At 56.6% G+C, this 9954-nt stretch overlaps 1 protein-coding gene across 2 annotated transcripts in view; it reads right to left on the reverse strand.

Moving 5' to 3' along the window:
* NOS1 (nitric oxide synthase 1) overlaps positions 1–6683 on the reverse strand; it is a 92396-nt gene extending 85713 nt beyond the window's left edge. For both annotated transcript variants that reach the window (XM_037878888.2, XM_043529162.1), the window contains exon 1: positions 6138–6683. The gene's annotated coding sequence lies outside the window, so the exon portion shown is untranslated. The remainder of the gene's footprint in view (positions 1–6137) is intronic.
* Positions 6684–9954: the final 3271 nt, after the last annotated feature.

Here is a 9954-nt window from a genome sequence, read left to right on the forward strand (position 1 = left end):
CTAAGCACCTCTGAAAATGTGGGCCTAGTGGTCTGTGCAATGGGGATAATACATGGAGTTGTGAAGGCCATTTAGTTGTTTATAGAGTGCTTTGAGACCCTTAGATAAAAGGGGAAATAGAAAGGCAAAGTATTAGCCTAAATATATATAGATTTCTTATTTATGCAATACTCAGATACCCAAGTACTGCATTTATAAACTGTTTGTATCTCTCATAACAGAGGCATCCAAATCTACATCCATGCTATATCTAGTCACACACAAATACTGAACATTTATACATGATCATATTGGTACTCAGCACTGCTTGCTTCACGGTGTACGGTGACACTCAACCAGAGTACACATTGCACTGTGAATTTCATTTGGAACAGGCTGATGTGAGCAAACGCACACTCCCTTAGTTTCAGCAAAGGCATTGGCTTATGGATCTCTCTATTTTTAGGCCAGAACATGGTTATTTATGGACACACATGAGTGACCAGATAATCCACATCAATTTGTTTTGATGCCATGGTTATTGTATCCATACATAAGCAAAATACCACGGTCCCGGTTTCGGTACCTGTCTGGCTCCCAGCATGGATTTATTGTGGAGGTATTGAACAGTATTCTCCTTACTCAGGAAAGGTAAATGTCAATGTATGCAAGCAGAGCACACATGACTTATCAGTTACTATACATAGTTTTCAGTCACTGATTTAAACATTTAGGCAGATTTCCTGAGCCTTTATACAGATCCACTACTGACCTGAAATGCAAATACAGACTACATTAGCAAAATAGGAACAACAGCTTAGAGGACCGAGTGAGGGATAGCTCAGTGGTTTAAGCATTGGCCTGCTAAACCCAGGGTTGTGAGGCCAATCCCTGATGGGGCCATTTAGGGATCTGGGCCAAAAATTGGGGATTGGTCCTACTTTGAGCAGGGGGTTGGACTAGATAGCCTGCTCCCTTCCAGCCCTGATAATCTATGATCCTCAGCTAGGTTACCACTAGGATGTTCTAGCTAAACCTAGGCTGTAAATTCTTTGGGACAGGGACCCTGCCCTGGGGAGGGGTGGTGAATTTCTAAGGCACAGATGGCATTCAGGCATCCACTGTCATTGACAGTCAGATGGATTCTGGCAGTTCAGTGCCTTTGTGCTTTTCCAAGTCCCCACTTTATCTCCCCTAAATCTGTACAGCTCCGTTCACAGCAAGTAGCTGATTCTGCTCCCCTTTAAATCAACGAGCATCTCTCTTTCCATTAACTTCAGTGGGAGGTGGATCAGACCTTCGGGGATTTAGTGCATAATTATCAAGGGGCCGGACAGGATTTTCAGGGGAAAATCCTAACTTGAAAGCATAGGAAGGAAATGAATGTACCTAGCTATAGAATCAAAAGCATCCAGTTAAGCAAAGACCTTGCGATGGTGTAAATCCGTGTAGCTTCACTGACGTGAATGGAAGCGATGCTGATTTACACCAACACGGATCTGACCCCTGGGATATTCCATTCATTATGGCGCATCTGCCAGTGTTAGTTGTTAACAAAATCTGAGATCCCAGCATCCCCCCATGCCTTGGCTCCAGGCAGCTGATGCTGAGGCCCTCCACACAACCCTGCCCTGCCAGCGGTGCACACCCCGTTCGATTCTTGCAGGAACAAATTACTTTTTTTAAAGATAAAAATTGCTTTCCAACTTGTGGGGGAGGGATAGCTCAAGGGTTTGAGCATTGGCCTGCTAAACCCAGGGTTGTGAGTTCAATCCTTGAGGGGGCCATTTAGGGATCTGGGGCAAAAATTGGCGATTGGTCCTGCTTTGAGCAGGGGGTTGAACTAGATGATTTCCTGAGATCCCTTCCACCCCTGATAGTCTATGATTCCTGGAGCCAAATAAGGAAAGAAATGAAACCCCCGGTTTTAGTGAGGAATCATAGACCCTTGAGCTATCCCTCCCCCCACACACACATTCTCTACCTCTCGTTTTCTAGCCTTTAACTTGAAGCAGAATGGAGCAGGCATCAGGCTGGACGAGAAATTACCAAGGATTTTGCTCCGTCTCATCTCTAGGGGTGGACACCCCAGACTGGCGGTGGGGGGGGGGGGGGGAGACTTTCAAAATCTGAATCGAGATCCGGATCTGAGGTTTGCCTCCCCTAACAGGCAGCACCCAAACCCCAGGTTTTTGGTCCCGCTCTTCAGTTATGGGACGTTCCAAGTCTGACTCCGAATTCCGGTCGAGGATGGAGAACAGTTTCCGAGCGGGGTTGGACCAGCTTGGGCATGGAAGGAGTTATCTGTGGGAGCGAAATGGTATTGTAGTGGACCGGGCAAAGAGCCCGGGAAATCCCCACCCGCTTTGGCCCAAAGGGCAGCGGCAGACGCCAGTGGGACCGGACTGAAGTCGGGCTCAGAGAACCGGAGTCTTCTAAACGCGTTGACTCCGCGGTACTGGAGCGCACCTGCGGTTGGAAGAAGGAGGAAGATAAAACGCGCCGCTTCCATGACAGCCCCCCGGGGTTAGCTCTTCGAGCAAGCAGCCAGGAGAGGAGGGAACAGGGGAGAGCGGCTGTAGGTGCCAAGGCCTAGACCTGTAAACAGAGGAGCTGAGAACACGGCTTCGGGTCACAACGCGTACACGCCTTCGCGTTTCCGAGCCAGCGCCGGAGGGCTCGGAGGAAACTCGGCAAGTGCAAAGGGCTCGAGTAGCGAGATTCCCTTGAACGCCGAGTCTGGAGCTCGCAGGCAAAGCCTGGGTGTATTTTGGTGGGCGCCCGCCCGCCCAGAGCCGCGGTCGTTACACACGCTTCGCTCTGAACTCAGCCGGCGGTGGCTGGGCCGGGGGATCCGGCAATCAGGTGCCCCCGGGAGTCCGAGAGGAGCGTGCCCCCTGCCCGAGTCCGCGGCCCGGCAAGGCCTGAGCCCGGCGTCAGCACCCTGGACAGATCCCTGGGCCGCCCACTTCAGAGCCCAGGAAACCCAGCCCGGCCAGCCGGCCCTAGGCTGGGCTCTGAACCGAGTTACTCCGGGATACGCGTGACCCGTTACTGCCGGGGATCGGGGCGAGCTCCGGGTCTCCACGGAGCAAGCCGCGGGTTTGCAGGACACTCCCCTGGCCCTGGCGTGCTTTGCAAGCCACAGCGGTGACCCGCACCGTGCCCTTTTGCCGAGCCGGCCGGTGCAGCGCCCTTAAAAACCTGCCGCTGGGAGAAGAACTCGCTCCTTTTGCAACGGGAGAAGGAAAAGTTACCGCTGATGGGCAGCTCGCCCCAGTGCAGCCCCAGGGCTGCTGGCCAGCCAGGGGATGCGGGAGGAAAGCCAGGCGCAGAGGGCAAGATGCTCGCAGGGGGCTTTGCTAGCGGGGTGATCAGTGGGGAGCCCACCAGGGGCTGCTCTGGCAGAATCGTAGCAGCCCCTCACTTGCGCACAGGGCCCGGGGAGGATTCTTTAGCGGCTTAAAACACGAGCGAGAGGGCGCGGGAAGGGTGGATGGCGGAGGGGGGTGGGAAGCAGCGTTAGTTATTCGGTGGTAACCCCGGTGCCGCACGTCCACCCACCGCCCAGCACGAGAAAGCGGCTTTATTTGCTCAGCCCCCGCTCGTCTGCGCTGCAGAGCGCTTCTCCTTTCCGAGTTGGGGCGGTTCGGTGTGGAAGGGACGGAGCGGGGAATACAGGACAACGCGGAGGGGGGGCTCCGAGGCCGGTTGCAGTGGCCGAGCTCGGTGCACTTGTAAGGCCTGAAACGCTTTAAAAACACTCCGAACTTCTGAAGACTCGGTTAAGTAAAACGCGGGCGGGCCGCGGCTCCCCCTTGGGCGGCATCTGGGGCGGACGCGCCCGGGGTAGCTCGGTGGGTTCGGATCACTCCGGGCGTTGTCCCCTGACTCCTGTGGTTGCCAGCTGCTCTTTCCAGCCCCCACGGTCTCCCCCGGCCTTAGGGCGTTTCGGAGAGAGGGTGGCAGCTGGAAAGGAGGCGCGGAGGGGACCCGGCTCTGTGGACTCGTTCGCCCCCAGAAGGCAAGGGCAGAGGTAGCCATTCCTCACCGAGCCGTGCGGCTGCGGGAACGGAACGGGGCGCTTTAAAACCACCAAGTAGCCGCGCACCTCTGCGGAGCGAGCGGGCAGCCCCGAGTCCGGCTGTCCAAGGGGGAAAGGCCGCAGGCGGCTGTTTCTTCTTCTCTTTCAGCCAGGGACAGTCCATCCCGGGGCCTGCTTTTTGCTGCTGGTTCTCGGCGTGGCGAGCCCAGGGCCCTGCTACACCTGGACAGCGCTACAACCGCTCGGCCCCCAGGTGCCCCCCCCCTTACACAGATGGGTGTTAAATCACTGAGAGCAAAACGCGCAGCCCCCGGCCCCGTCCCCGGCTGGGCTGCCGCGCAATGTCGCTGGCTTCTCCCCCGCGGGGGAGAGAGAGATCTGCCCCCGGCGGGGCAGGGGGCCGGGGCAGCTGAATGGCAATGCACATGTTAATACCCCCTCCCCCGGCTTTCGCTAGCCTGGCTAATCTTCAAAGCAACGTGGAAATAGAACAGGAGCGGCCCAAGGTCCCACGCGAAGCGAAGCCGGCGCCGGCCGCCGTGTCGAGGTCAGCCCCGCTCTCTCCCGGGGTGGAGCTGGCCGCCCCCCGCCAGCGCTCCAGCCTCCCTGCCCCAGCCCAGGGCACGGAGCCAGGGGTCCGGCGAGCTCTCTCTGTACGCGGCCGCTCTCCGCTGAGCAGCCCCGTCCCTCTGTCCCCAGGCGGAGAGTTTCCCCGGCCCCGCTGGCACGGTGCTGGGAAGAGAGCGCGGCCCTGGAGAGACTCGGGAGAAAGAGCGGGAGCCCCCTGAAGCCAAACCAATAGCGGGGTCTCTGTGGCTGGCGCGGATCTAACCTGGCACTGACCAGACCTGCCTGCCAGGGGGTTACCAGCCCCAGCAAGGCCGCTTTACAATCACCCCCACCGGGGGAGATTTGCTGCCCTAAGAGCTGCGGGGGGTTCTCCGCAGAGCCTTTGCTTTTACCTGCGCTCTAGAGCTGCCAGGGAAATACACCTGCGCCTGGAGAGAGCAGGGCGGAGGGCGTCTGCCCCAGCTTTCCCTTGGAGAGTTCCCCCCGACCAAAGCGGAGGGGCTTTTCTGCTGGCACGTCCCTGCTCCCGGGTCAGCGCCCGGGAAGGAGCTGGGAGCAAAGACAAAGTTTCAGAGGGAAGCCACGCTGAGAAACGCAGCCCCGCTGGTTTTCCAGATCGCTCCCTCTTCCTCTGCGCGGCCAGCTCGCCGCCTAACCCCTTCTCCCAGTTTCCACAAGTGCACCAAGGCTTGAGAAACATGAACCCGTCACCCGCCTATCCCGCTCCGAAATGCCCTCGCCCTCCGCAGTGTGAACAGGAAGAGAAGCTAGGAAATTCGGGGGCGACCGGCAAACGCGCGAGCCGGCTGGCTTGTAACAAAGCTTCCCCGCATTTATTCGCCTGGGGGGGGGGGGAATCCCCTTTCCCTACAAGTTGTTCTCTCCTGGAGCTCCAGTTTGCACCAAGCCCCCAACGCGGACATGGCATCGGCGTCATGTGGACAGAGCGAAGGGCTACGTGAAAGTATCACAACCGCGCCTCTTCTGCAACACTGGAGAGAGAAGCCTGCTCGCCCCCAGACATATTCCACCCCATGCTATATCTGTCTCGAGTCCTAAAGTGGGGAACAGGGTTACCGCTACCTGCCCCCAGGCGAGCACCCCTTTCCCTACGCTAGCGCCGTTGAGCAGTTGTGGTTGCAGCTTTGTGTATTAGACACACACACACAGAGACACACACACACACACAGACACACGCGCGCTTCTGAACAAACTGAAAAGTCGTTGCAAAGTTCGCCAGAGAAACGCCGGCCAAACCCCACGGATTCGCCTGCGCCCCAGCCGCCAGACCGGCTCCCTCCCACCGCGGGTCTGCTGCGAGCAGGGTCGCTTTTCCTTAGAAGGGGGAAAGCTTCGCTCCTGGGGAAAAGGTGCCCAGAGGCAGAGGGAGCCGAGCGCGCCCCGAGGTCAGGCCGGGGCTTACCTTCGGGGGCCTCCCTGGCTCCGGCTCCTGGCTTAAAGCACAAAAGCGGGGGCATGGTGGCCAGCCCGCTGCTCCGGCTGCATGCTGGCCGAGCGGAGCTGCGCGGGGCGATGGACTTACCTTCCAGCAGAGCAGCCGCCTTTGGCTGTCCAAGGCGGGTTTCCCCCTTCGCCCGCAAGCGGGGCTGGCTGCGCCGCTCTCCCGCGCCGGGGGAGGAATAAGTAGCTTCCCCCAGCCCCCCCCCCCTCGCCCTCTCCTCCCCTGCAAGCACCGAGCGTCTCTTCGCGGGGAGATGAAAAGGCAGCAAAAATATGGAGGGAGGGAGCCCCGGCGATGAGCTCAAGGCGGGTGGCGGCGGAGGAATTTATTCCTTGATGTGCCTCCGGTATCCGACCATCGCTGACCCCGACTTCCCTCGGACGCCCGAGCAGGGCTTCCGCGGGGTGCGGAGCGAGAGGATGCAGCCCTCCTTCGAGAGGCCAGGCTCTGTGTGCGCCGCGCCCTACGCCTCTTATAGAGCCGCCTGGCCGGGTGGGGGGGTCACTCTAGTAGGGGGCCAAATAATAACCACCCAGCTGAAACTCCTTTTCCAATTAGAGAGCTATGAAGAACTCCCCCCCCCCGCCCCCCGCTTGTTGACAGGCGCTCTGCAGCCCGCTTTCTCCACCGTGCACCTCTTCCAAACCGAAGGGGGCTCCGGCCAAGGAGACTCCAGCTCGCACTCGCGTGTGAAAAGGGGGCGGTGGGTGAGCACGGCGGCCCCTCCAATCACCCGGTTAGGGAAAGGCCCCTGCACGGTCACTTCGGGAACTTTGCAGCTGGATTTGTGCCAGGCGGCCAGCTCCGTCCCCAGGCTCAGGGCTGCCCGGAGCATGGGTTGCCTGGCCGCACACTCCATCCCCCCCCCTCCCCAGAGAAAGCCCCCGGGGGAGGACGGACCCCAGAGCTGGATCCAGAGCCTGCCGAGGGGGAGCGGTCTGCTCTCACTCACACGGGTGCTGAAACAGGGCTGTCCGCCTGGCCCCGCGGATGCATCCCGCAGGGTCTCTTCCTCCACCCCACCCCCCCCTGCAGCCACCTCTTTCCAAAGGGAAGGGTGGGGGGACTGGACAGCGAGGGGATGTTTCAGGTGGCCTACGAGACACACAATGGTTCTGGAGTTGGGCCCCCGCCCCCGCGTGTATCAGGGGGAGGAAAGGAGCCCAGTCTGAAAAGCAAGGCAAAAACTCTCTGCCACTCAACTCCCTGCACTCAGGGTCGAGAGAGCCGGGGGTGGGGTGGGGAGAAAGGCTTGGATTGGGGTCAGCGGGATGGCACAACGGTTTCCCCCTCAATGGACTATATATCTGTTCTTCATAGCCAAGACACAGAGCTCTAGCAAGGAGGGACCTGGGGCTGTCTGCCTATCTTTAGCTCTCTTCCCTTTGTGGAGCATTAACTGCTCCTGATAAAGCACCGTGTAGACACAGGTTTGACATCATCCTTCGGTCTTTGCAACTGCTCCCGATTTCTATGGCAACACCACCCCCCCAAAATACATCAAAAATCTGTTCTTCCAGAGTTCACTGTTCACCTGCTTAAAACAAAATTTGGGAGGGGATAGCTCAGTGGTTTGAGCATTGGCCTTCTAAACCCAGGGTTGTGAGCTCAATCCTTGAGGGGGCCATTTAGGGATCTGAGGCAAAAATTGGGGATTGGTCCTGCTTTGAGCAGGGGGTTGGACTAGATGACCTCTTGAGGTCCCTTCCAACCCTGATATTCTATGATTCTATAAGAAACCTGGCTCCAAAGGCCTGCTCCCGTGATTTGCCTGTGCCAACGCCTCCCATGGGAAACCTGGACACTGGGTTGCCGGTGGGTAAAAAGGGCAGCCAAGCTGGCCAGGGAAGGAGTTGGTACACTGAGTGCCTAGTGGCAGAGTTGTGTACCTTAAGGCAACTAGACAACCAGGCTAAACAGCAGCAGCCCAAGTAATTCAATTAGAAAACTTTCCACAGTTGATTAAAAAAAAAAAAAAAGCAACCACCACACACAAGTGAGCCTGTGAGATGTCAGAACATTTAGCCGATGAAGAAAGGGGGGGGGGGAGGCTAATTAAACGCACCCAGCATGGGGAAGCTGAAAAGTCTAGCGAGCTGTGTCCGTCAGCTCAAAAGAAAAAGTCCAGTTCCACCTCTCTTTTTTTCTGGCATGCCTCTTACATCAAGATGTAATACATCATCCCAGGCTAATGAAAACATCATTATCTCCATTTGGATGCAGGAAGGACTAATTTAATAGTAAGCTCTCCAAAGGCATCTGCTCAAATACACTCAGCAGAGAAACCTGCCTGGAACACACAAGTTAGGGAGTGGGGGGTGGGTGGGAGGACTGACGGATCAACATGAATATTTAAACAGCCAATTGGTCCAGCTCATCCCCTATGATTGCAGCTGAGTGACACCCAGAGGTCGCCGACTTCAGCCCAGGGCTCACATACACCTGCCCAGTGAAAGTGATTCTTCAGGATGGTGTTTTCAAGCCTGGCCTCTGTGGTGCCCAGCTGTGTTATGTAGAGAGGGGCAGTGCAAGGGGCACTGGGGGAAGGTGTACAGGAACATGGCTGGCCCCTTTGAGGGGCTCCGACACTCCTCACTGGCCCATGTTTTAAGAGGAGATCAGCTCTGCTCCCATGCCTACTCTTAACCCTAGCGAGTCTCTGCCTTTCCTCATCAGGAGCCTGTTTCCACTCCATTCAGTAGCACCATTTCTGACCGGTTTCAGAGTAGCAGCCGTGTTCGTCTGCAAAAAGAACAGGAGGACTTGTGGTACCTTAGAGACTAACAAATTTATTTGAGCATCAGCTTTCGTGGACTACAGCTCACTTCACAGGATCAAGCCCCAGGTGCATATCTGTGGATTCATTGCAATGCCCTGCCACTCAAACTCTGTTCTCAGTTACACCAGTGTAAATCTAGAGTGTCCATGCCAAAGTTAATGAGCCAGATCCTGAACTGGTGCAAATCAACACAGCCCTGACAACTTCAACTGCATTGAAGTCGGTGGAGCTATGTTGATTCATGCCAGCTGAGGATCTGTCTCAGTGTGTTAATCCAGGGTAGCCAAGAGCAGAATTTGGCCCTGTGTATTCAAAAATCATTCCAGGGCCCTAGTCTCTGTGCACCCTGCAAATCTTCACATGCCATGGAAGAGTCTGTCAGTCCTCCCTTCCCAGGCTGGCTGTGAGCCAGTCTGGAGAAAGATGCTTGGGGGTTAATACAAAGTTAAATCATGAATGGCGTAGAAGGCAAACTGGAATCAAAAGGAAGACTCATGTGAACAGAGAAGGCAAGGGAGCCTTCTTGTCCCATCAGTGTTCAGTGAGTCCATTCCAATCCAGCCCAGGGCTTGATGATGGGACAGCAGATGTTTGAATCCCTCTGGAAGATACTGTTCTTCCAGTAACAGGTGCCCTCAAACTGAATTTCTCCATAGTGGGCACTTACTCTCTGTGCCCTCCTCCTCCAGTGGAAAGGGAGGTGGTTATCCACATGCTAACGTTGATCCTCAAACTTGCATCCTTCTCTCACACGGGGAAATTGGAGTGGCTGCCGGACACACAGGACGGCCCCAAGAAAAGCAGAGAAAGCAATGCCCACCTCAGCACAGATGTGGGCTGGAGGGGACTCAGGAGCCACCATCCCAGAGAAGAGAGGGTTGAGAGGCTGTCCCTGCCCGAGATGGCATCACCCCATTTCCAGATACCACTGAACCATGGCTGCCTGTGATGTCTTGTCCCCAGGGCATCGAACCATACTTGGGAAGTGCAAATTATCTGCTTTTAGGATGCACCAAAGTGGCAGGTTTAAAATAAACTCAAGAGAAAATAACTCTTCCTCTCCCCTCTGCCTGAGTTGCCTCCATGCCTTCAAACCCCCCACCCCATTTCAAACAACAC

Source organism: Chelonia mydas, chromosome 15 (assembly GCF_015237465.2).
Source record: "Chelonia mydas isolate rCheMyd1 chromosome 15, rCheMyd1.pri.v2, whole genome shotgun sequence".
Lineage (NCBI taxonomy): Eukaryota > Metazoa > Chordata > Testudines > Cheloniidae > Chelonia > Chelonia mydas.